Source organism: Silurus aristotelis (assembly GCF_946808225.1).
Source record: "Silurus aristotelis genome assembly, chromosome: 3".
NCBI lineage: Eukaryota > Metazoa > Chordata > Actinopteri > Siluriformes > Siluridae > Silurus > Silurus aristotelis.
The window spans coordinates 32,427,843-32,455,381 of record NC_139576.1 but is presented as its reverse complement, the minus strand read 5'-3'; the positions used below and the strand labels follow the sequence as shown (position 1 = coordinate 32,455,381).

Genomic DNA, 27,539 nt, shown 5'->3' with positions numbered 1-27,539 from the left:
TGTACAAGCAAAGTAACACATGCATGCCACAAAAAGATCAGGGTATGGGGAACAGAAGCATACAAAAAGGTTATTCTAGAAGCATTCAACAAAATTACTATAACTACTAATGACAACAAGATACATATTAACAAATTGTAAACATAAAAACAGTTGAAGATAATAACTCCACATCTGGTCATGTTATTCGTTTAGCAGAAGCAACAAAACGCGGATTAGCCATACTAAAATGCGAGGGTGTTCTGGGTCAACCTAATCTGGGACTAGTGATCAAGAATATCTTACAATTCCCCCGTTTTATCCATGATAAATAAGAATGAATAAATCACAACTTAAACAATCAGACATGTCGCATAGGAATAGGATAATATTCAGAAACACAAGGGACAGGTTGCATGGACCTGCTGTGTGCTGACGGGCCGTCTAGTTGGCGTATTGCCAGAAGGTGTTGTTGTGTGGATGAGCCTGGGCGGGTATCCCAGCCCCAAGGCTGATCAGAAAGACAACCATACCGGTCACTGGTTGTGTCACTTCCCTGGATTGATGAGAGGTTGTTGTTCCGTTTCCCGTAGCTTTCCTTGACACGTCCTACAGTTGTAAGGATGTCCGAAGGGTCTGAGGAGTTGTCACCGGACCTCGATGAAAGATGACTGAGGGGAACAGGAACCATGTCTCCTAGAGAACTCATGGGGATGTCAAAAGGCTATGCTTCTGTAACATAAAGAAAAATAGTTATATACGCAGGGTACATGTAAACACACAGTTAAGAGGGATCCGCAGGTAATGGGAGACTTTTGTGTTTCGCTGCACTCTTAGTAATATTATTCTGGGCACAGATTAGACACCCAGACAAAATCGAGTCGATCATGCAGTTTAAGTTAGCTATACAAAAAAAAAAATCTGTTCATATCTTACTTCACGCAGTGAAATGGAAGGCATGAGCGACTGTACCAAAGGCCATCGGAGGCCACGTAGGCATTGTGTGATTGCCAAAAGGCAGAATCATTCGAGGTGGCTGAGGATTGGACAGATGGAAAATGTAAATCAGGAATGAGAGCGGAGGAAAGGAGGCAGGTGTTAATAGGAGCGCTAAGAGTGGGAAAAAACACCTGAGTTTGAGACGCACTTTTTGCCACGCCGTCAGCCAAGGAATTACCTTTGGCTTCTACATTGTTGTCATAAGAATGGGCTTTTGTTTGTACAATGGCCAGTGTGCGAGGAAGACAGCAAGCAGTGATAAGGTCCTGAACTAAGGATTTCCCTTCAGCCGAGCGGAAACCACGGGATTGCCAGATGCGGCCAAAATCGTGCGCAATAACAAAGGCGTATCGGGAGTCAGTGTAGATCGTGACATCTTTTCCTTCAGAAAGGACACATGCACGAGTCAAGGCGAAGAGTTCAGCAGCCTGTGCTGAAGAAAAAGGCAAAGAGTAAGCTTCAACAGTGACATCAGGTAAGGAACAGAGAGTAACCACACAGAAATTTACCGAACATGAGCCATCCACAAAAAGTGACTCACCCCTCTCTAAAGGAGTGGAAGACAAATCTGGCCGTATACTAAGTGAGTGAATGACCTCAGAGCAGCAATCATGTGTGGTGTCGTGCAGTGTGTCGTCTTGTGCATTAGTCAAACGCATGACCTGAAGTGTCAAAAGAAGAGGTGGTGTTGATTTCCAAATTACTGGTCGAGCAAAGGATAGTTTCATAGCCGGATCTTCTCTGAGCTGTCATGTGTTGTGTGTGCAGGTTCTGAAGGACCTGTTTCACCTGATGTGGAGAGTGCAAGATCATAGGATGAGACAACACTAATTTTTCAGCGTCTTGGACCATCACAGCACAGGCAGCCACCATACGAAGACATGCAGGTAAACCCTGAGCCACGGTGTCAAGTGTTTTGGACAGGAACACACATGGTCTCATGCCCCCCCATGCTCCTGCACCAACACAGCAGAGGCAGCTCCGTCTTGTTCACACGCATAAAGGTGAAAAACCTTATGATAGTTTGGAAGTCTGAGAGCAGGAGCTGACCGCACAGAGCTGACCGCACAGCCTCATACGCCTCAATCATCTCTGGTGTCCACGTTAGCTGGTGCTGCAAAGGATCATTGTATAAGATCGCAGAGCGGAGACGTTTGTCGTGGAATGAGCAGTCAGGTATCCATGGACGGCAGTAGTTAATCAGTCCCAGGAAAGCCATGAGAGCATGCTTTGTGGAGGGACGCCTTGTGTTAAGACTGACCTGTACACAATCTTTAGAGGGCCATTTGCTGCCTTGAGAGTGTTCGAACCCTAGGTATTTCACAGTGGTTCTACAAAACTAAAGTTTGGTTTTGGATACTTTGAATACTTTTCTTGCCAGATGATGCAGGAGGCACAGGGAGCCTTGTTCACAGAGGTCCTCGGAGACTGTGGAGATCAGGAGATCATCTGCATACTGTAAGACAACAGAGTCAGAGGGAAGGGCAAGATCACAGAGTGCGTCTCTTACCACAGCGGAAAAGACTGCCGGGGACTCAATGAATACTTGTAGCAGACGTGTCAAAGTGTACTGGCGCCCCCTGTGCGCGAAGGCAAAAAGAGGCTGCGTCTGCTCTTCTACAGGAACGCTGAAAAGGACAGAACACAAGTCAATCACCGAGAAGTGTGTATGATTTCATGGAATTGAAGCGATAATAGAGGCCACATCGGGCACAACAGGTGCAATAGGAACCACGACATCATTTATTTTCCTCAAGTCTTAAGTGAAGCACCAAGTGCCGTCCGGCTTAGGAACTGGGTTAACGGGTGTGTTGTAGGAACTCACACACGGCTTGATCACACCCTGTTGTAACAGAGAGGTCAGGATCTTGTCTATTCCCTGCAACTTTGATTCAGAGAGAGGATATTGTTTGAAAAATACAAGATGCAAATGTGTTAGTTTAGCTCATAAGGAGGTGAATGAACCAAGCCCACATCATCCTTATGCTCCGCCCAGAGGAGAAATGGCAAATTTTCCAGTGAAGAAGGGAGTGGTAATTTCTGTGCGTTAGAGAGAAAACAGTCGTTAATGTTCATGTTAGAAAGATATGACAGAGGAGCAGAATCAGGAACTGAAACCGTGAGTTTAGAGCCAAAAAAAGGTGAGAGAAATGTGCAGCCTACTCATGAGATCTCGGCCCAAGAGATTAAACGGACAATCAGGCATAAAAACAAAACGATGGTGGAGAAAAATACTTGTGTCGGAAGGACAGGTTACTACGATCGGTGAGCTGATACTTCAGGACTTTCTGTACCTCTTGATGACAGTTATGCATAAAAGTCGTGAGGAACAGAGGGTTACTGTCTGCGTCTTCTAACTCCATCCCTCCCAATAAAGTCCAAGTCTCCTTAAATCGGGTTAAAAATTCGGAAGTGGTTTCACCCTTCTCCTGTTTAGAGTCAGCTACTTGAGAGAGATCTCTATTGGCCTGCTGCTGCTGGAGTAGGAATTTGGTCAACTCCTTTTTTTAACTCTGAGAGAGCATCTCGCTCAGCCCAGTGATAATAATAGAAGTGGTTTTGCTCTTACTTTTTTCGACCCTTCCCCCTCGTCGAAGCGTTTTCTCGTCGTAACTGTCTCCTAGTACTGCATGAAGGATAAACCTATAGTCTGCGCCTGTCAAATGATTAGGGCAGGTAGAGCTCATTAGCATGTCAATGAAATGCAGGGGTTTAGATGGGGATGGAAGAACCCTGATAACGTCTCTAAGGTCCCCAATCGAGGGCGGATGTAATTTTGGGACCGCAGGCCGACTTTGACCATACGCATACCGCATTAGTGTGGGTTTTGGGCCAGGGAGGAGGATCGATCTTTGGGACCGAAGGAGACACTAACGTGCCATCCCGATCGGGTGGGGGTGGAGCATTTGGCTATAAAGGTGGTTTTGGCTTGGCTTCGGTTCTGGGCAGAGACTTAAGTTCTCTTTTTGAGTTCAGTATAGAGTGATATTTATCCCAGATTTGTTTCATTTCCACCCATTTTTGATAACTATCACCCAAGTAAGAATAATCCCAGTTAGGATCGCCCAAACCTTCATAAATTTGGGAATGTGCAGACTGAGATTTAAAAGTTCCACCACGAGGATAAGTCAGAAATTGAGGTTGTGATACAGTCCACCCTGCTAAATTGTCTAGCCAGGAGGTAGTATAAAAAGTGAGACCACAAGGATTCATCCAGTCCCGAGGGGCTTCCTCAGGATCTGTTTTAGGATATTTTGTCCAAGAATGACCCATAATCCAATATAGGTACAACTGTCTGACAATGTTAGATAAAAAGGTTGGAGGCCAGAGATCGAGATAGATAAACCGTTGAAAGTGTAGGCAAGCACCTCGTATTGTAAGCGAATTTGTTGTCGACGTTGTACCGTCGTGTAGCGCGCGCTGAACCGTCTCTGTAGTCACAGTAACTTGAGAAGTCAAATTCAAATTCGCTTACAACACGAGGTGCGTGCCTACACTGTTAACGGTACGACAAGATACCAAATCAGCACAACACGGATATCAGCATACGAGGTGAGTGCCTACACTGTTAACGGTATGACAGGATACCAAATCAGCACTTACCCGAATGCTGATATCCCGGACGAGCCCCCAAGAACTGTAAGGAAGTGTTTTATCCTCTGCCGCTTGGGCAGGATTCCCTTCTGTCACCTGGACAGGATACCCTTGAATTCAGCCTTTCCTCTCATCCCTACGTATATGGGGAAGTCTCAATTAAACACACGAGTCGGCTTTCAGAGAGAAGTTCAAAGGTTTATTGTCTCACACATGAAAATATACTTCCAAAGAGAAGGAGAAAAAGGGGGTGGGCTGCCAGGTGTGTGTGTGTGTGTGTGTGTGTGTGTGTGTGTGTGTGTGTGTGTGTGTGTGAGAACAGAAGAGAAAGTTAGGAGAGACAACTCCACAAGGTTATGCTGAACCTGCAAAAGATAAGCCTAAAACAGAAACACAGGAACCCTGTGTGTGTACGAGCAAAGTAACACATGCATGCCACAAAAAGATCAGGGTATGGTCAACAGAAGCATACAAAAAGGTTATTCTAGAAGCATACAAAAAAATTACTATAACTACTAATGACAAGATACATATTAACAAATTGTGAGAACATAAAAACGGTTGACGATAATAACTCCACATCTGGTCATGTTATTCGTTTAGCAAAAGCAACAAAACGCGGATTAGCCATACTAAAAGGTGACAGTTGGGGTTTTCTCACAGTGAAGCGTATGAAGAGAGGATAAAGACAAGAACTGAGTGTTCTGGGTCAACCTAATCTAGGACTAGTGATCAAGGATATATATACACACACACACATACATACATACAAACTAAGTAATTACTTCTGCTACTACATGTCAGTGTTAAATAATGAAATACATTAAAAGGTAGTCCGGGTTAAATAATAAAATACATTAAAAGGTAGTCCGGGTTAAATAATAAAATACATTAAAAGGTAGTCCGGGTTAAATAATAAAATACATTAAAAGGTAGTCCGGGTTAAATAATGAACACATTAAAAGGTAGTCCCGGTTAATTAATGAACACAATAAAAGGTAGTCCGGGTTAAATAATGAACACAGTAAAAGGTAGTCCGGGTTAAATAATGAACACATTAAAAGGTAGTCCGGGTTAAATAATGAACACATTAAAAGGTAGTCCCGGTTAATTAATGAACACATTAAAAGGTAGTCCCGGTTAATTAATGAACACAATAAAAGGTAGTCCGGGTTAAATAATGAACACAGTAAAAGGTAGTCCGGGTTAAATAATGAACACAGTAAAAGGTAGTCCGGGTTAAATAATGAACACATTAAAAGGTAGTCCAGGTTAAATAATGAACACATTAAAAGGTAGTCCGGGTCGGGGGATAGAGAGAGAATGTGAGAGCAGGTGATTATGAAGAGACGTGTATTGAGTCCCAACCCGGACCAAACTCAAATATTTCATACACTGTATTTATATAACGAGATCTGTACAGTTGACCCTATCATGGTAGTTGAAAAAAAAAATCACTCACTTAATTTGGGTTACATTGTAAAATGTAGTGTTGAAACATCATTTTGATCACAATACTGTCTCTTTTAATGTTTAATTCTTTAAGAATTTTATATTTATTTAATCTGGTCAATGCCGCAATGCATCACGGGAAGATATACTTCCGCAAACGTCTTCAAAAGTATAATAGGCTTCGATCTTGTTAAAAAAAACTTTCCTATAATAATACTACTGTATAAAAATAGAAACATGTTTAGAAACGTTGTTTGACAGTAAAACTTACAGACAAAACACGATGAATATTTACATATCAACATATTATTAACTTATAAACTTTTACTGCACCTCTCTGGATTCCGCTTCACAGCAACGCCATTTAGCCACGCCCACATCGCCCGGGCCGCTATTTAACAATGACACGTGACAAACCTTTTCCGCCGTTTTAAACCTATAGATGTATGTAACAGGTGTATAATTTACCCTGTTAAATTTACATGTCCTGTTTCAATTCATACACAATTGTTAATTTGTCTTGTTCATACTCATATCTGTGTTTATAAATGTGGTTACCTAAACAAAATGGGTGCTTCTCTTAAATGCCTTGATAATAGAAGCTGATGTCACTTCCTGTCCTGACTCCTCCTCTTCCCTTTCTGTATTGTAATCTCATTGGAGTGGTGAGTTTCTCCTAAATTTATAATAACCTGATTAAATTTTATATGAATTAATTTTATATTTATTTATTATTTATTGATATATTTTTGGTTGAAAGGAGCAGAAATAGAGGACAGGGTAGTGTGGAGGAGGATGATCCGCTGTGGCGCCCCCTAAAGGGAGCAGCCGAAATATTTTTTTGTATTTCTTCTCACTGAAGTTTCTGTGTGAGGTTTCTTTATCTATCTGTGTGAATATTTTACACTTTTTGTTTGTATTTTTATGAATGTGAGGGCACATGGTGATAAGTCTACCACACATTTATATTATAGAGAACAATAAGTGAAATATCACCACAGGGGCTGCTGATTTGTTGTGTGTTTATCAGAAGAAACATTAAATACTTCCAGTGAGCTGCAGTCTGCAGTCCCGTGTCTGATTTCACATCACACCACACAGAGTCAAGTATTTCAACTGGTGTCATCAATATTGATGAGCGATACCAATCATTTAATTTTTAATCCGATACAGAGTACTTTCAAGACGAGTATCACCGATACGATACTTCTATGAAATATGTATAAAATGTTTTTAAATAAATAACTGTTAAAAAATGTCCAGTTGAAATATCTTCATATCTGAAACAATCTGTATGGTATAAAGTAAAACTCTCTGAAAAGATTCTACTAAAGAACTGAATCAATCCAGAAGATGGGGGTCGTGTCTGTGTTCCTCCTCTGCTCTCCTCAGCTGTACTCAGACATGCTCTATAGGGTGTTTTACTTTTAGATGCTTTGTTAAATTTGTGGTACATGAAGCTTCATCATTGTTAACTGGTGTGTAATAACTTCAGATTTTGCTTCTTTTTCTTTCAGCCATGATCTCAGCCATGCACTCGAATCCCCTTTTAAACCTGCGCTGCATCTGCTTTGACTGAGTGAGTGAACGCGGTCATGATAAGTGGTGATACAGCAGAAGATACAGTTTCCTATATTCCTATAGTATTATAAATATTTATATACTATATGGAATATCAATATTATCAAAATATCCTTAACTAACTTGTTTTAGAAATATTAAAGATATACAGATATAGAAAGCATCTTTATTATACAGAAATGCAGTATAACAGAGCGCATACAGATTCTTCTGCATTGTTTCCTTCCATTACAGTTTTTCAGGCGTTTTGAAATTAAGGCAAATTTGTACAAATTTTACAGGAAGGAAAATGCTAAAGTCTACATGGCTCATGTAAAATCTTAACAACTGTTTTAAACTGTTTGGACTGACATTTATATATAATATATATGGTATCTCACAAAAGTAAATACACCCCTTACATTTCAGCAGCCATTGTAATAGATTTTCTCAATGGACAATACTATAGAAATGAAACTTGGATATATTTAAGAGTAGTCTATGTGCAGCTTGTACAGCAGTACAGATTTACTGCCCTCTAAAAAATAACTCAACATACAGCCATTATTGTCAATATATCTGAAAACAAAAGTAAGTATAATTTGTATAGATTAAGTATATTTTGTGTGATCACCATTGTTATCTCACACTGCCTTAATCCTACTGGACATCGAATTCACCAGAGCTGCACAGGTTGTTGCAGGGATCCTCTTCTACTCCTCTATAATGACATCACAGAGCTGCTGTATGTTAGACACATGGTGCTTCTTCACTTTCCACTTTAGGATGCCCCACAGGTGCTCAATAGGGTTCAGGTCTGGAGACATACTTGCATGCTGGACACCATCTGAGCCAGACACGTTTCTCTTCATTTCAACAGACCACAGTGATTCAGTGAACTGTTTGCAGGGTTTTTTTGTAAGCCAGCTGCAGAAGAGGCTTCGTCCTGTCTGTGTGTCTGTGTGTGTCTGAGTCTTAACCTGTGCAGCACCTGGGATCTGAAGTTTCAGGTGCCACCAACTAAACTCCCTCCAGTGGATCCAGTAGAATGGGGAGTAATACAATCAGAGACACAGGGTTTATTTGCTTTTTTTTTATTTTTAAATATGATAAAATATATTAAAGAAATTATATTTTTGTGATATTTTTTATCATTAGGTGGTGGTGAAGGTTTGCAGGTGATCATTCACAGAATCTGAAAAACAACAAGAAGATCACACACTTTAACGGCAGGAACAAGACGCACACGATTGCATGTATAGTAGCTGAATGAGATTTAACACACTCGTTCACACACTCGTTCACAGTGTGGTTCTGTAACAGCATTTCCTTTCAAAAGATACTTACACATGTCTGGACTCTAATGTCTGATCCGAATGACCCTGACACGAATAACATTAACTGCAAAGAAAAAACAAACAAACACATTTAACATGAGAAAAATTTATGAAATCCAACATGATTAAATTAAATTAAATTCACACACTCACTCACACACACTCGTTCACACACTTGTTCACCGTGGTTCTGTAACAGCATCTGCTTTGAAGAGAAACTTACTTCGGTCTGGATTCCGTTGACGTCCCATTATATTGTTGGGTATGATGGCATCCACATACACTCGGTTAATTCTGGGACCATCACCCCTTTCATTGTTAGTCCTTGTTTGTATCCTGAGAGAGAGAGAGAGAGAGAGAGAGAGAGAGAGAGAGAGAGAGAGAGAGAGAGAGAGAGAGAGAGAGAGAGAGAGAGAGAGAGAGAGAATAAGAACTTATAATACCCACGTACTCAACACATGCACACACACACACACACACACACACACCTTTCCACTGAAGTGTTCCAGGGGCCGTCACCACATGGAGGAAGAGATTCCATTTGTCTGTTTATAACTGCAAAAATACAAAAACATCAAAACATTTAAAATTCTAACACTAAACATTTATCTATCTATCTATATCTATCTGTCTGTCTGAACAATCCAGGTTTTGTTTAAAATTATAGCCAATCATCTGTAAGAAGGGGCGGGACAAATTATGTAGCGCCATATTGAGTGACGTCATCACCCGGCATGCCGCGCACGTAGTTTTTTTTTTCTTTGCATCCGCGCCTAAATTTATTTATTTATTTGTGTATTTTTATGTATTGATTAATTTTTTACGTAAACAACGCGAAAAATAAAATAAAATATCTTAAACGTTTTTTGCCTGTAAAGTTTAAATAACATTGGATTTTTTCCTTTCTTGAATTTTTTGGTGTATTTAAAATAATTTTCTGAGAAAAACAACAGACAATGTTGTAAAATTTGTCAAGAGAAATTATCCAGAAAAGGGGATACACACTGAAATGTACAGTATGAAATGTACTATATTACATGTTCAGTATGAGAGTGAAGAAAAGAGAGAACTTTACCTTTCGACGCGCTGCAGCAAAATGACAACTTTTCAGCTCGTGATTATTAGCCGCTGGTTTGTTTACTACAGTTGCTAGGATACACACAAACAAAAAAACGTCCAGAGTGAGTTGATGAATTGCACAGTGGTCACGTGGTCGCTTCCTGCGCTCAACAAGGTCCGGTAATGACGTCAGTGGGTTTTTTTTGTTTTTTTGTTGCATCCGCGCCCGAATGAGGACTAAGACAGTGCCACTAGAGGGCAGTGTGAGACTGACAATTGTCAATGTAACCTGTGAGTTTCAATTCAACTGTTTCTAACTAATGCACTTCTTCTTTTTATTTTTATTCTTATTCTTATTATTATTATTATTATTATTATTAGTGTTATTAGTTTCTTCTATTCCAAGCTTTGATCTTCAGTTAAAAGGTCCAGATTAACAATATAGAACTTAGAAGTATAGAACTTTTTTTGTAAAGTAAGCGACTAAAAACTCCAAAGGGATTTTTTCTGCCACTTTATATGAGTTGTTTTAGAAAAAGCATCAATTCAATGCAGAAAAGCCCCTTTTTTAATAACACTGTTTTTTTTCCTGTATATTTGGGTGTGTTTTAATTTTAGAGCATGTTGTATTTAATAACTTCTGTATGTTTTTAAGTGCTTTTCATTTTCATGTTTTCTCCCTAAAGCGTTTACTAAGAGTTTACGAGCACCTGGGCTTTGTTTTGCAACTGATCCTGAAGCAGAACAAGATCACATTCAAGCGCGTTCCCTCAGCCGTCACCAAGTGCCTTAGATCAGCTTCCTCCATCATCACATAAAGCCTTAAAATGTGATCTCTTTATAAATATATTTTTTAAATAATTTATATTTATAACATTGTATATTTTTGTACATAAATAAACAAAATACACAGTAGATCTGCACAGCGTTACTCGTTGTCATCAAGACGGTGCCGGTCACGACTGCTCCGGCTACGTTTTCTATTTTTTGTTTATTTTATATTTTTATTTACTTCGTTACTGCATTTCACTGCATGTTGTACTCTGTATGTATATGTATGTGACAAATAAGTAAGTACACATCAAGGCTCTTCTCTGTTCTGGCACCGAGGTGGTGGAATGAACTTCCCCTAGATGTCCGTACAGCAGAGTCCCTGACTATCTTCAAGCGGCGACTGAAGACCAACCTCTTCCTGAAATACTTAAATTAGCACTTTCCAAGTTTGTTGAATTCAAGAGTTATATTTATATTAAGTTTTTTAATCTTGTGTACCAGTGTAGATTTATTCATTACTAGAGACTCAAAGCACTTTTGTACGTCGCTCTGGATAAGGGCGTCTGCTAAATGCCACAAATGTAAATGTAAATGTAAATAAAATTTGATTTGATTTGATTTGAATAGTTTATACAGTGGCAGGTCTTCAGTTTCAATCCCCCTCCTAATAACATCATTATGATGCCACAGCTATAGAATTATACAGATATGCAGTATAACAGAGCGCTGCATCACAGACATTTCATACAGTGTGAATGAATGCTGGTAACTAAAGCAGGAAACCCAGTGAACACAATTCAACAAGTCTCTTTTCACTGCAGCCACAGCTGCACCGCCGCATTCATCATCTCTAGCAGAAGCTTCAATATTAACCTCATAAAATATCCCCTGGTTTCCATGTGCGCATATGCATTTTTTCCTTCTTATGCTTTTCTGGCTCCTCCCTCCATTCACAAACCAGCATCCAACCATCACAAACCAGCATCCAACCATCACAAACCAGCATTCAACCATCACAAACCAGCATCCAACCATCACAAACCATCACAAACCAGCATCCAACCATCACAAACCAGCGTACAACCATCACAAACCAGCATCCAACCATCACAAACCAGCGTCCAACCATCACACTCTCCATTATCCACTGCATTTCCTGTCTGAAAGCCGTCTCGTTGTTCTTGATGATGAGACCCACCATAGTCATGTGACTGGTGAACTTGATGATTTGAGCAGTGCATTGCAGCACAGTCATGAATCACAGTGTGAACAGCTGATGACTGAGGATACGGCCCTGAGGTCCCAGTGCTCACTGTGATTGGTTTTGCTGGTCCTGATCGAAACTGTCTGATGTCTCCATCATGGAGTCTATAGCATACAGGCTTTTTCCACATAAACATAAACTATAATAGACAGCAGATAACACTGTACAGATCTAAAATGTATTTTATTTCTTTATAAACAAAGGTTTTAGATGTAAATTACTATAAAAGTAATCTATTAAATTATTCATAAAGAGAGTCTGAGGCTTGGTGACGGCTGGAGGAATGAGCTTTGTGATGTCTTGCCACCATGATATCAAAATCTTTACAGTGACTTTGGGGTTGCTGGCTGCCAGATCATGAGTGGCATAAGCCACTGCAAGCTGCAGCTCCCACGGCAAATCTGCACACAAAATCCATCATTAAATTAGGACTTGCTGAAGCACTTTCCTGTTGATAAAGAACTAAACATCAGAGAATAAAGATTTAATGATATCTTTCCTGAGTTTTTCTGTTCCAAACACAACTATGCTTTTTTGTCAGATTTTGGACTGACATTGGGAGTTTCTCCTTAAGCCCTTGTTAGCCAAGTCGTCTTGTTTCAGATGGACAAAGAACATGAGTAAAAAACTGAACAATCCACAAACAATGTGAGAAGATGCTCAAAATCAAGATTTACAGTAAACATACCAAGTAGCCTAAAAACTGCTGCTACAGAGACGTCTTAGTACGGTGTTTGCTCTGTTCTTGTTTGCAACAGCCAAGTGTTCATTATCAGCCAATGGTCCAAAGTGCTTTTTCTTCTGGGTAAAAAGGTTTTTTATGAGCAGACATGTTACCCTCGATTGCATTTGAGAACTGCAACAAATGAAGAATATGGGGGTCCCATTCTTGAGCTAGTTGCTGAAGTTCTTTGGACAGTCTGACAAGGGTTGCAAGGCGCTCGAGTGTTCGGCCAACCTCCTAAATTTTTTTATATTTTTTCATATCTGTTAGTATTAAGATGGGCCTCACACTGGTTCTCTAAACACATTCCTATGTTGTCTGTTCAGTGTCTATAGGATCTTTATGATGTGAGTATGTAAGGTACACAGAAAGTGTTTGTCTGGGTTCACACATCCCTGGTTACTATGTTTTCTTACCCAACCAGGAACAGTTTAAGCTCGGGTTTTATCCAGTGTGTATATATACTTGTCTGTTATCTGATAAAGATAAAGATTGATAAAGGACTTGTTTATTTAATCCTTTAGTGATACCTTTTTGTCTACTGAAACTCAGTTACACTTTTTGCCAGATTCTCGACTGATGCTGCCATGTTTTTCTGCCTGTCGTTCCCACTAATAGGTAACCATGTACTTGTTTATTCTGTATGTCTGTGTTTGAAAGACAAAGGGGAATAATTATTTCATTATTGTTCTGATTTCTAATGAAAATAAAATCACTGTCAGAAGTGGGATTTGAACCCACGACTCCATGTGGAGACCAGAACACTCAGTTTCCTGGAAGGTATAGAACGAAGTCAACAATAAGTAGTCAGAAGGCAACAAGAGTTTGGGGTTAACATGGATGAGACAGAGGGAGTCAGTGATGTAAACATGACTGAGAACAGAGACATTCCTGATCATCATCATCTTTTCTCTGCTTGTGTTCTATATGGTTGTTGTTCAGCCTGGATACATTTATTAGGTAACACAATTTTTTATTCTTTTTTTTTTTGTATAAAAAAATTCCTGTTTTTATTAACGTGTGATCAATGCAGCGCATTTCTGTTTGATCATTTTTAATTTAAATATAAATTAAAAAATTAAAAAATAAATAAATAAATATAAAAGAGGTGAAATTAATCCTCCAGTGCAACACACGTTTATTCACCATGTCTTTTCTTTGCTCAGCTATAAAAATAAATAAATACTTTACCGAAAAATTATATTTAATCAGTAAACATTTGTTTTACTGATGCGAGAAAACATATAGGGGGCGCTTTCTGACATCTCTGTCATCTCTCTTCACATTTAGAACAGTGTGATTAAATATTTGAATCGATTGGCAGCCCTAATATTAATATGATGTGAGGTCCAGTTACCAGTGTGACACTGAAACAAGTAAAAAAGTAGCATTTTACTACTAATTAAGTACATGTCAAAGCCCAAACTTCTTCACTTTAACTTAAAAAATTATAGTCAGAACTTCAACTTTTTCCAGAGTCTTTCAAAACATGAATATCTGTACTTCTACTTAGGTGAAGGATGTGTGTACTTTTGCCGCCTCTGCAAGCAGGCAGATGGGTAGATAAATTAGATAGATATAGATTGATAGAGCGATAGAAAAGATGAGCAGGCATATAGGCATTCAGACTAAAAAACAGATTAGACTGACATAGATAAACACAAATAGAAGTCTAGATAAGATAAATAAGTAGACAGAAATGTGTAAAATATAGTTCTTAATAGTATTGCTGAGTCGTCTAAAGTACCAGACTCAAGGATTTAAACCTTCCAGAAAACTGAGTGTTTGATCTCCACATGGAGGTGTGTGTTTAAATACTAACAAATATAAAAATTATTTTTCCTTTGTCTTCCAAACAAGACATACAGAGGAAACAAGTAGATGGTCACCCAATAGTCAAATCAAGTCAAGTCAAGTTTTTTTCTATAGCACTTTTCACAACAGACATTGTCTCAAAGCAGCTTTACAGAAATCACCAGTCAAGGTGAATGGTGTGCATTTATCCCTGATGAGCAGCCGTGGTGACTGTGGCAAGGAAAAACTCCCTTAGATGTTATAAGGAAGAAACCATGAGAGGAACCAGACTCAAAAGGGGAACCCATCCTCATTTGGGTGACATCAAGAGTTTGATCATAAATCTTTCAACAATACAGAACACTGGAGAACAATAGTGGGAAAGACAGACAGACAGACAGACAGACAGACAGACAGACAGACAGACAGAGAGGAAAAAAAAAACAGTTAATTCAGACAAGCAGGCAGATGGATGGATGGATGGATGGATGGATGGATGGATGGATGGATGGATGGATGGATGGATGGATAGATAGATAGATAGATAGATAGATAGATAGATAGATAGATAGATAGATAGATAGATAGATAGATAGACAGACAGACAGACAGACAGACAGACAGACAGACAGACAGAGAGACAGACAGACAGACAGACAGACAGACAGACAGCATGGTAGTTAGGAAAGACAAGCAGTCAGATAGACATTCAGAAAACAATATAAGCCTGACAGGCAGATAGATAGACAAAAAGGCGGACAAATAGATGACCTGGTGGATAGACAGATAGACAAACAAACAGAGTAATATTTAAAAGGTACCAAACTCAAAGTTCAATACATTTCAGGAAACTGAGTGTTCTGGTCTCCACATGGAGGCATGGGTTTAAATCCCACTTCTGACAGAGACTTTATTTTTATTAGAAACCAAAACAAAAATATGAAAATAATTCTCCTTTGTCTTTCAAACACAGACATACAGAACAAAGATGGTTACCTAATAGTGGGAAAGACAGACAGAAACAAACTGTTAAAACAGACAAGCAGGCAGATGGATATATAAATTAGACAGATTAATAGATTGATAGGAAAGATGAGCAGGTATATATATGCATTCAGACAGAAAACCAGATAAGAGTGACGTAGATAGATAAGAAACACACAAATAGAAGGATCGATAAGACAAACAAGTAGACAGAAACTTGTAAAAATAGTTTTATCAGCCACTAAGGGGATAAGAAACACATGCTTGTATGTCAGGATGGCCGAGCGGTCTAAGGCGCCAGGCTCAAGGTTCTGTACCTTCCAGGAAACTGAGTGTTCTGGTCTCCACATGGAGGCGTGGGTTCAAATACCACTTCTGACAGTGACTTTTTTTTATTAAAAATCAAAACAACAATAAAATAATTATTCTCCTTTGTCTTTCAAACACAGACATACAGAATAAACAAGTAGATGGTTACCTAATAGTGGGAAAGACAGACAGAAAAACAGCCAGAAAAAAACTGTTAATACAGACTAGCAGGAAGATGGATATATAAATTAGACAGATCGATAGGAAAAACCCAGCCAATAGGGTTGCACAAGCCAGTGCACTCTTAGTGCCGGTCCCAATTACTATTACTGGTAAAGGGAGAGAGGTAGCTGATATGATGGAGAGGTGAAAGGTACATATGTTGTGTGATCAGGAGACCAAGTGGAAAGGGAGTAAGGCTCGTTAGTAAAAACAGGTATGTAGTTCCTTTTTATTGATGTGTTCTGCCTACACAAATTCATTCCATTGAAGATGCATCTAAAATCGATGCTTGATGTTTAGACCTAATATGTATGTCATATGCACCTTTTTTTTTTAATCTATTTTTTAACATAACACATACAAACAATATTTATAATTCTATTTTTGCTGAGATTACCCGACAATTTGAGAAATTTCATTGTGTTTTTGTGATCGTTCGAAAAAAAAAAAAAAAAAAAAAATTATATCAGAGTAACACTGACCTTAAAACAAGTGAATGTTTTCTTCAAAAGCACTGTATAGTGTCTTATCTGTATCCATCAATGTTCCCTGACCAGCCTTGAACGATACACTGATGGATTGATTGTTCTTCCTTGGGAAGTGTTCACCTGTTTGGTGACAGGGGGCGCTGCAGCGCTGCTCAGAAAATACAGAGACTCTGTCCTGTACTACATTTTCTATATACTTTGTAACATAAAGACGCAGTCTTGCACTTCAACGACGAAACGACTTCATCGCACAATGATGTCACGCCGTTACTTAGCAACTTTTAGAAGGATATCAATTTATAATCCATAACAGTTTTAAAATAAAAATACATTTTAATTTCCCTTTGACTGATCATCTCAGTCCATCTCCTCCAAGTCCTTTAGCAAATCAAACCTGTTTTTAGTCTTTATCATGTCTTTTTTAAGGACTTTCTTCCTGGTAACCTCTACATTAGATATTGCCTTTACTGACCTCATTCTTTTCGTTGGTTTTTCTTGTTTGTCCTTCTTTTTTCTTTTCCCTTTTCATCTTTTATTCCTGTTGCTTGTTCCTTACATGCTGGAGGGTCGGATTCCATTGTGTTCAGGTCATTTTGCAGGCTGTACGTCAACTCCATTTGAGTCCATGAGTCTCTGTCCTGTTGTATGTCCATTGATGTCTCTTTCTCTTGGTCCTTCTTCTCCACTGCGTCCAAAGCCTTTTGCAAACTTTCAGTTAGCGTTATTTGGGTTCAGATTCCCCCTCCTGCTGTAAGTGATCCTCCTGGTTGATGTGCTTCTTTCCTTCTTGTTCCACGCCCTTGTCCATTGTTGTTTCTCCCTTTTGTGTTGTTGTGATAAATACATCTCAGTCTCTATTTTAGAGTTATCTTTTTTTGTCAGCTAGAGCAAATTGACAAAGCTTGGGAACATGTTATAGGAGGGTTATAATGTACTTACGTTAATTTGATGAGACAGACACCACTTTGGACAAATTCAGTCTCCACATTAGACAATCAAAGATAGAACAGCTGCTAAAAGAGGCCACAAAGCAAGAGCGCTGCAACCATGACCTCGATGTGATTTGAACACACAATGTTCTGATCTGGAGTCAGACGCGCTAACTTTGTGCCAAAAGGTCAGAGTTGCTGCAGGAACCTGCCTCATGGTACAGAGTTGGCTTTGCATGATTCTCGTCACGGTTGTAATGACAAATTAAGTCTGATGGTCACGTTGCAGGCTCTGACATTTTCCACTTTTGAAGTCCCTGACTGTTGGTGTAATTAAGATTCAGGAGTTAGTTTTCATATGTACAGGAAACAATCTGTTACACTATACAGTGAAATAATGAACTTAGTGTCAGTCATTTGGTCTGTGATGAAATGTTAAGTTTGTTTTCAAAAAGCTGATGCTATATGTTATACTATGGACAAAGATTGGCAAAGGAGCTTCTTGAATACTGCTGTTGGACATGAAATAGGGGATAACCTTCATGGTGGGTTCTTACAAGAAAGGCACATTAAAGAAGTGGAGAAAGCTTCAAGAAACTCCTGAGATTCACCCTTCAAGTCCCTGTTCGGGTGTTAAAAAGCTAACGGTCGTTGGTTCTTATTGGTGGAAAATCAAAAGTTTGTCTAAATCTTCCCTTGATGTCAAAATGCCATGACTCTTCCTCTGACATTCCAGATGTTTTCCTATCCTACCCATACATGAGTAAATAATGGTTTAGTGTCACTGTGGTACGCATCCTTCATGGTGGTGAATTTGACCAACAAATGGCTATAACAATAGTCGTCTTTGTTTGAACCCAAGAGATATTCCCATGATCCTCCCATGCAAATAACGTTGGTTTAAACATACTTTAACTGTGACATTATTTGATGTGTCACTGAAACTTGAATTGTGAATACATAGGGTTGTTTTTACTCTGAACAGGCAACACAGAAGACGCTGCGGGTTCACCGAATAATTCACGAGTCACTGTTATATGAACAATAAAACATTTTATTTTTGATTACCGAAAAAACTACAAAGATGTCAAATAATAAAATATAATAGATGCAAACACACAAAGGTACAAATAATATTTCAAAATTATGTATATTTTAGCAAAGAAGGCACAGGTATTGCATTTGTATTTTTGTTATTATTATTAAATTCGATTAAACATTTCAGGAGATTATTTTCTGTATGTGGTTTGATCTATCGGTGGTGGTGAGGGTTTCTGTGTGTGTTTGTGTGTGTGTGTGTGTGTGTGTGTGTGTGTGTGTGTGTGTGTGTGTGTGTGTGTGTGTGAGTGTGTGTGTGTGTGTGTGTGTGTGTGTGTGTGTGTGTGTGTGTGTGTGTGTGTGTGTGTGTGTCTTAGCCTGTGCATCTCCCGGGATCTGATATTTTAGGTGCCACCCAGTAAACTCCATGCAGTGGATCCAGTAGAATGGGGAGTAATACAATCAGAGACACAGGGTTTATTTTTTTTATGTTTATGTGCCAATGTAGCTTTCAAAATTACCAAAAAAACAATGCCAAAAGTCTCTGTGGTGCCATCAGTCAGCGCGTTCGGCTGTTAACTGAAAGGTTGGTGGTTCGAGGCCCCCCAGGGACGTGATAGTGGTATTTGTTAGACACCAAGTGCTGCCGTGCTGCACACCAACCTGAGCTGAGAGCAAGTGGAGGAACGAGTGACTGTTATTGGGTGGTGCGTTTCAGAAAAAAGCTTGCAGGTTTGAACAAGTTCTCGATGCCACTTTTCCTCATGGTGAATTTCCTCGGAGACCACATGACTCTCATAGGTTTCCCCATAAGGAGCTCACAATTAAGTGTTGCCAACGCTCGCTCAGCTGAGGAAACAAAATTCATTACAGGTCATTCATTTCAGTAAAAAATACTGGGGAAAGATGAGTGAGGAGAAAACACTCTCAAATTATAAGTCAGAAAACCTGACCATATTCATGTAATAAAGTAGTAAAATAATACAGAAATTACTCCTGGAGTAATAAGTAGACAATAAACTGGTATAAATTCAGAAATAGTCTATTGGGGTTTAATGAGGATTTAATTACCATCGGCTCGCTGGTAAAAGTTGACGTAGGCGTAACTGATTAAAACGCCGGCGTTCCGGTTCCTGCAGACATGGATGGAGTGAACGTGGCCCACAGAGCTGAATTTCTCCATCAGCATGTTATCTGTCACTTCATGGTGCAGATCATCAACATACAGTGCTGAAATACTGGAATTCATTTTATCTAAAAAAACAACAAACAAACAAAAAACTCAGTTATAAACAAGAGAAAAAACACCAAACCTACAGTCTTAAGCAGAAAAACATCAGTAAGAGTAAACTACAATTACTTTCCACTCTGAAATGTTAAAAGATTGTAAAACATACAGGTTTAAAAGATCTCACATTTCTACATTTCTCAGTAAAAAAATAAAGTTAATGAAAAGCAAAAAAAACCCAGTCTAAAATGTATTTAGAATAACTATATATATATATATATATATATATATATATATATATATATATATATATATATATATATATATATATATACATATATATATATATATATATATATATATATATATATATATATATATATATATATATATATATATATATATATATATATATATAAAACAAAGCTACTTATCAGGTACCTAATAGTCAGTAGTAGATGAATAGTTATAATGTTTATCAGTCTCTGCTGCTGCTTTTATTGCTTCTGTGTGTTTGTTTGATGGTTGTCAAGGAGATACTAGAATTTTTATGATGACGTCATAGAAACCTTTCTGTAGCATCACTCTGGTCACATCACCAGTTGGACACATAAATCGCAGGCACTTAAATCACAAACACTATAAAAATATTATTTTAATACAAAACTGTATGATAAAAACTATATGATAAAAAATAAAAATGCTCCTGAATTCTGCATGTACAAAAAACAGACCAATGAATCTCATTTAAAATGCTTTCAGTGATTCTACATCCTGTGTCTGATCTACACTGTGTGACCAAATGTATTGGGACACGTGACTTTTCCACACCACATCAGTCAAGAGCTCCGTTTATTCTAAATTTGACTAAAAAATAAAGAATAAATGAGCGATTATATTTCCAGAAATGTTGCAGTGAGCAGAAATGGACATTTCGGCTAATGGTGTAGGAGACATCATCATTAGCCTCATGCTAGCCGGGTTTGCTAGCGCTGTTTTTGTGTTAACTAGTTTCTTAGAATATTTGATTAAAAGTTGACCAAAAACAAATACATCCGTCAGACACTTATATTGTGTTTATAACTCACTAAATGTAGAATATTTAGACTGAGGATGAAGACTATTAAAGCTAAGATTAGTTAGCCGGCTAGTTAGCCTAGCTCAGTGGTTCTCAAAGAGTGGAGAGAATAAAGATATGACAGGTGGGGCACAATGAACGGCAGGATTTATTTATTTATTTATTTATTTATTTATTTATTTGTTTGTTCTTCATTAATTATTTTCACTATGAATAAAGTTCATACACACAAAGCAGCACAAACAATGTTGTGACAATCTTTTCAATGGATAAATGTGTGACATTGATCACAAAAAACAAACAAACAGGTAATTCAGCACAAGCAGACAAAAAAGGTAGATGGTAGGAGCAATAAACCAAAAATTCAGCCTTAAAGAAAATATAATTGTGGTTTGTGTTATCCTGTTCCTTTTGCCACATCTTATCTCTGAAACTTTTTAGATGTTGCTAAACTGAAAATTAAATACAGATCTCATCTCAATATTAAACATGACTTGAGAGTGACAGTATCAAGTCTACAACTCAGTTGTGAAAAGATGTATGAAATGCATTTGCTCTATTTTACACAGATTGCAAAGTGACAGAAAGGCAAAGTGATAACACAACTACACCTTTCTTTTCTCTATTTTTGTTTTTGATGCTAGTTGATGATCATTTAGAATTGGTTAGTTTAATAAATTAGGCATTTTTCAACTTGAAGTATTTCATTATCCTTTTTTGAGGTGACGGAGGACAGGTGGGGTTTAAAAATCCACCCCTCTGAAGTGGTAAATGGCAGAAAAAGATTGAGAATCACTGCTAAAAAACACAAACAGAAGTCACATTAGTACAGAATGGAGCATAAAGCACGTCCGGATAGTGCCGCTAGAGGGCAGTGTGGGACTGAGAGTTGAGGATGTGAGCTGTGTGAAGCTGGGGATCAATAGTCTGTTAAGGGGTGGAAAGAGGGGAAAAGAAGGGAAAGAAGGAAAAACAGGAAAAAGAGAAAGAAAAATGTGGAAAAATGGAAGAAAAAATAAAAGGTAATGGAAACATGTCTTGCACATTTCTTATGGTTGTTGGCAGATTGATGTATATATTTTATAGCAAACTGCCTTATGTGCTTCCCAGGGAGAATCTCTGATGTGAATGACGCTGGTTCGAATCCCTCAATAGTGCACACAAATACTGATGATGTGAATAAAAATACATCACTTGTCACTCATGTTCATTAATATTATAAAAAATCTTTTAACAAAAGTCTCTTTTTCATTATATGGGACATGTTCTGTATTTATCTTTTATATTTATATTCTACTTAAAAATACTACTACTATTACTACTACTACTACTACTACTACTACTAATAATAATAATAATGAAGATGATAATGGGTTCACAGCAGGTTCACAGAATAATTCACGAGTCACTGTTCTATAAACAATAAAACATTTTATTTTTAATTACTGAAATTGCTACAATATTACAAATCAATGTATATATTAACAAAGGTTATTTAACAATAGATATAATCAAGTACAAAGATTAAAAAAATGATCCTAATTGGGTCTGAAACAACAACCTAATCATAAATAACTATAGATTATAATAGTAGTAAATCCACAAAAATAAATGGTAAAATGATATCAAGTTTCTGAGTGACTCAAAACACCAGGAAGAAATGGTTAAAGGAGCAGAACAGAAGAAACAGCAGGACTGGATGCAGATGAAGGACTGGATGCAGATGAAGGTCTGGATGCAGATGAAGGTCTGGATGCAGATGAAGGACTGGATGCAGATGAAGGTCTGGATGCAGATGAAGGACTGGATGAAGGAGATGAACTTTGACTACCAGGCTGTAAAGACACATATTGTATATTATGAACTTTAGCATAATAATGATGATGATAATGACATATGAAGATCTTTTTAAATTACAGGAATCTGCATTGGTACATTTACATTAGGTTTGGCTGCTGAATTGTTGCTGAAGGATCCACCAAACCTTGATTTTGTAGACTAAAAAGAGAGGCGACAGAACATACTGACATTCATGTTAAATCATACATGTGCTGGAAATGTAAAGATCTGATTTCACTTTTGAAGAAAACACAAATAATCTTTTATCCAATAAAAGACAATATGACTATAAAAGGCTGTGGGGACGTTCCAGAGATAATTGTGTGTGGAGTAAATACTGAAATATGAAAATAATGAATGAGCAGTGATAATGTAAGTGCAGGCTGTATAATGGTGGTCCTCTGCTGTGGGATGCAGTAATAGTTGTTGCAATATTTATTTTTATTTACAAAATCTCATTAAAGTGATGTTTATGTAACAAATGCACTGAAAGAAAGACAGACAGGCAAAAGTTGCGGAGCTTCTTTATTTTTCTTTGTTTTCATGCTGGCGTTTTTTTTTCCTAGTTCTCACACCAGGGTTCACCCACACACTCACGGTTCGGGACGCCTTTCCTTCTTCACGTTTGCTGGCAGTTCCCCCGAATCGGCACACGCTCCTTCGGCGTCTGCCAGTCTCACTTGCGGATCGGCGTGCTTTCTCTCTTTAGCACTCGAGTTTCCTCGTGGACCGACCAGCCTTTTCTTTGCATCCACCGGAGTTTACTTTACAGCCCACGCGTCTTCCACCGGCACCCGTCCATGTTTATTTCCTGTTCAGCTACCTTCCGCTCGTCTCTCTGCTTGGTGTCTCTCTCGGAGGTTCGCGTGTTTCTCCTCTTTATTGGGGTCACCAGACTAAAACAGAGCACTGATTATTCTCATCAGCTGCAGGTGTTTCTTACTGCTCGTTCCGTCCGGCTCCGCCTCCACTCGCGCACGCTGCTACAGTGTACATCCCTAATCATATATAACAATGTCTGCTTTATCAATTCCCATGTCTCCTCCAGTGATCAAATAGTGGAAGCACTGAGATCATTGTAAAAGACTTTGGATTTTGCTCAAGTGTGTTAAAGTGTGTTATATTTATAGATCTTCATATCACTTGACTTCTGCCCTCAGACTCTCACTAGTGTACAGAGATGATTGTGGATTAAACATATTAATGTGTGAATGTTAGATTTTTCTTCTTATTTAGATCTGTAAAAAATACCAAGACTAAAAGGTGAATAAAACCTGTTTTCCACACTCTTTATTGTTCTTTTACCAGGTCGTAAGTGTTCCACCTGCTGCAAGTGTTCCACCTGCTTTACTCCACTCCTACTGCTGTAGCGCCCCCTACCTCCACCCCCACCATTATACAGCCTGCACTTACATTATCACTGCTCATTCATTATTTTCATATTTCAGTATTTACTCCACACGCAATTATCTCTGGAACGTCCCCAAAGCCTTTTATAGTCATATTGTCTTTTATTGGATAGAAGATTATTTGTGTTTTCTTGAAAAGTGAAATCAGATCTTTACATTTCCAGCACATGTATGATTTTACATGAATGTCAGTCTGTTCTGTCGCCTCTCTTTTTTAGTTTACAAAGTCACGGTTTGGTGGATCCTTCAGCAACAATTCAGCAGCCAAACCTAATGTAAATGTACCAATGCAGATTCCTGTAATTTAAAAAGATCTTCATATGTCATTATCATCATCATTATTATGCTAAAGCTCATAATATACAATGTGTCTTTACAGCCTGGTAGTCAAAGTTCATCTCCTTCAGCCAGTCCTTCATCTGCATCCAGTCCTTCATCTGCATCCAGTCCTTCATCTGCATCCATGATTCTGTTTTTGTGGATTTAATATTTGTATCTATTGTTGTTTATTTGGTTGTTTTTTTAAACCCACTTTGGAAATTTTTAATCATAAATGTTTATATTTGTTGTTAAATACCCCTCACTAATATGTACATAATTTTTAAATAGTATTTGTATCTTTGTGTTTGCATTATTATATTTTATCATGTGACATTTTTGTAAGCATTTTCAGTAATTAAAATTAAAATGTTTTATTGTTTATAGAACAGTGACTCATGAATTATTGCTTAGGAAGGGCATCCAGCGTACAAACATGTGGAGGATCCGCTGTGGCGCCCCCTAATGGGAGAAGCTGAAAGAAATTAATATAAGTGTTAAAGTTAAATAAGTACATTAAGAAAACAATGCATACATTTTAAGCACTTAATTTATTGCAATTTCCAGCAAAAAATATTACAGCACACAGTGACAAGTGATTTATTTTCATTCACATGAAAAGAAAAAAATGAAAGAAATGAGAATAAATAAAAACTGCTAAAATTTTAGAAAGGAAAAAAAAATGTTATTTAAACTTTTTTCTGCTTTTGTCTGGTTTTATATTGTGAGGAAAAGAAGCACAGAGTTTTGCACTTACAGAGAAATAATCAGTTAAAGAGTGGTGCCATGTGGCCTCCATGAAGCCGAGGTTCTGTCATCACTGCAAAGTTGATGGATTTCCTATAACAACATCCACATTCACACACATTCAGACATTTCTGAAGACTGAGCAAGAATTCAGAGAGACAAAAACATACTAAAGGAGAAGCTCAAATACATCAGTTCTGCACAGAGCCTGAGAATTTGAAAACAAGATATACACAAATAAATAAATCATATTATATAAATATATTACATCTTTAATACATTATTAAAATACATACTTTGTAACCTGTCTGGTTAAAAGAGCCCAAAGCTACAAAAAATAAAAAAATAAAAAATTTCAATATTTAAACTTAACAGAAAAAGGTCTTTTCACATTGTTTACATTTTAAATACATTAATACATAAAAAAGATACACAAAGATATAAATAATTCTGGGTGGGAAAAAAATATATAATATATATAATCTATTAATAATAATAATATTATAATAAAATATATTATATATATAATCCCAAAACAACAGCCTGCCTGGTTGCAGTTTATATCTCATTAGCATGAGACGCCACCACGGGATTCGAACCGCGACTTTGTCCCGCAATGAGCACTGCAACCAGATACGTAACCACTAGGCTACGTACAGGCCGGACAAAAGAATAGTTTAATCACAACTTAAGAACTACAGCTCTGTACAAGTCCCGCCCCTTTTCACAGTTGATTGGTTGGCGCTATAAGGAAAAAAAAGCAATCTTCTTTTCCTCGTGTTTACGTTAAATGAAATAATACAAACAAATACACAAATAAATTTATATATTCGCCGCAAAGGCAAAAGAAAGAAGAAAAAAAACACATCAGGAAGTTATTAACATAAACGACCACGTGACCACTAGTGCCGAGTGATGGCGGTATATACTCTGTACAAGTCCCGCCCCTTCTCTCGGATGATTGGCTAGCACTGAAAGCAAACCCTGCGTTGATAAGTCTGTTCACATACATAATTCATAGACTTGCAAGAATCACCTTATATGCGATCAGTTCTATACCCAGTAAAGTTGAGTGTTCTGAATCCTGTACCGTGTTTTGACTGACACGCTGGGGCAAGTACGATCCCCTGATCCCCACACCAGATAGTGAAAATCCTAACATTACGTCCTTCGAGCTGGATAGGAAACCTTCCTAAAAATCGGTCGTGATTCTAAAAGGTAGTCCGGGTTAAATAATTAACACAGTAAAAGGTAGTCCGGGTCGGGGGATAGAGAGAGAATGTGAGAGCAGGTAATTATGAAGAGACGTGTATTGAGTCACGACCCGGACCAAACTCAAATATTTCATACACTGTATTTATATAACGAGATCTGTACAGTTGACCCTATCATGGTAGTTGAAAGACATTCACTCACTAAATTTGGGTTACATTGTAAATTGTAGTGTTAAAGCATCATTTTGATCACAATACTGTAATTTTTCATGTTTAATTTTTTAAGAATTTTATATTTATTTAATCTGGTCGATGCCGCAAAGCATCACGGGAAGATCAAACGTCTTCAAAAGTATAATAGGCTTCAATCTTGATTAAAAAGCTTTCCTATAATAATACTACTGTATAAGAATATAAATATGTTTTAAAAAAATGGTTTGACAGTAAAACTTAGACAAAACACGATAAATATTTACATATCAACATATTATTAACTTATAAACTTTTACTGCACCTCTCTGGATTCCGCTTCACATCAACGCCATTTAGCCACGCCCACATCGCCCGTGCCGCTATTTAACAATGACACGTAACAAACCTTTTCCTCGTTTTAAACCTATAGATGTATGTAACAGGTGTATAATTTACCCTGTTAAATTTACATGTCCTGTTTCAATTCATACACAATTGTTAATTTGTCTTGTTTATACTCATATATGTGTTTATAAATGTGGTTACCTGATCAAAATAGGTGCTTCCTTTAAATGCCTTGATAATAGAAGCTGATGTCACTTCCTGTCCTGACTCCTCCTCTTCCCTTTCTGTATTGTATCTCATTGGAGTGGTGGGTTTCTCCTAAATTTATAATAAACTGATTTAATTTTATATGAATTAATTTTATATTTATTTATTATTTATTGATATATTTTTGGTTGAAAGAAGCAGAAATAGAGGACAGGGTAGTGTGGAGGAGGATGATCCGCTGTGGCGCCCCCTAAAGGGAGCAGCCGAAATAATTTTTTAATTTCTTCTCACTGAAGTTTTTGTGTGAGGTTTCTTTATCTATCTGTGTGAATATTTTACACTTTTTGTTTGTATTTTTATGAATGTGAGGGCACATGGTGATAAGTCTACCACACATTTATTTTATAGAGAACAATAAGTGAAATATCACCACAGGGGCTGCTGATTTGTTGTGTG

General features: G+C 37.8%; 3 long non-coding RNA genes across 5 annotated transcripts; 1 reads left to right on the top strand and 2 right to left on the bottom strand.

The window, feature by feature from the left end:
• Positions 1-29: 29 nt before the first annotated feature.
• LOC310724087 lies at positions 30-26,944 on the bottom strand. Of its 3 annotated transcripts, none has more exons than XR_014532918.1 (4): positions 6,583-6,642; positions 4,582-4,708; positions 916-1,015; positions 30-711 (listed from the first exon to the last, which is right to left on the bottom strand). It is a non-coding gene; the product is annotated as an uncharacterized lncRNA (long non-coding RNA). The 3 variants fall into 3 exon arrangements; XR_014532917.1 differs by lacking the exon at positions 6,583-6,642 and adding an exon at positions 26,854-26,944 and having other exon boundaries at positions 31-711; XR_014532919.1 differs by lacking the exon at positions 6,583-6,642 and adding an exon at positions 6,358-6,440 and having other exon boundaries at positions 31-711.
• LOC310724117 lies at positions 1,167-2,219 on the top strand. Its single transcript, XR_014532955.1, has 2 exons — positions 1,167-1,423; positions 1,454-2,219. It is a non-coding gene; the product is annotated as an uncharacterized lncRNA (long non-coding RNA).
• LOC310724199 lies at positions 8,734-9,253 on the bottom strand. Its single transcript, XR_014532995.1, has 3 exons — positions 9,145-9,253; positions 8,932-8,985; positions 8,734-8,779 (listed from the first exon to the last, which is right to left on the bottom strand). It is a non-coding gene; the product is annotated as an uncharacterized lncRNA (long non-coding RNA).
• Positions 26,945-27,539: the final 595 nt, after the last annotated feature.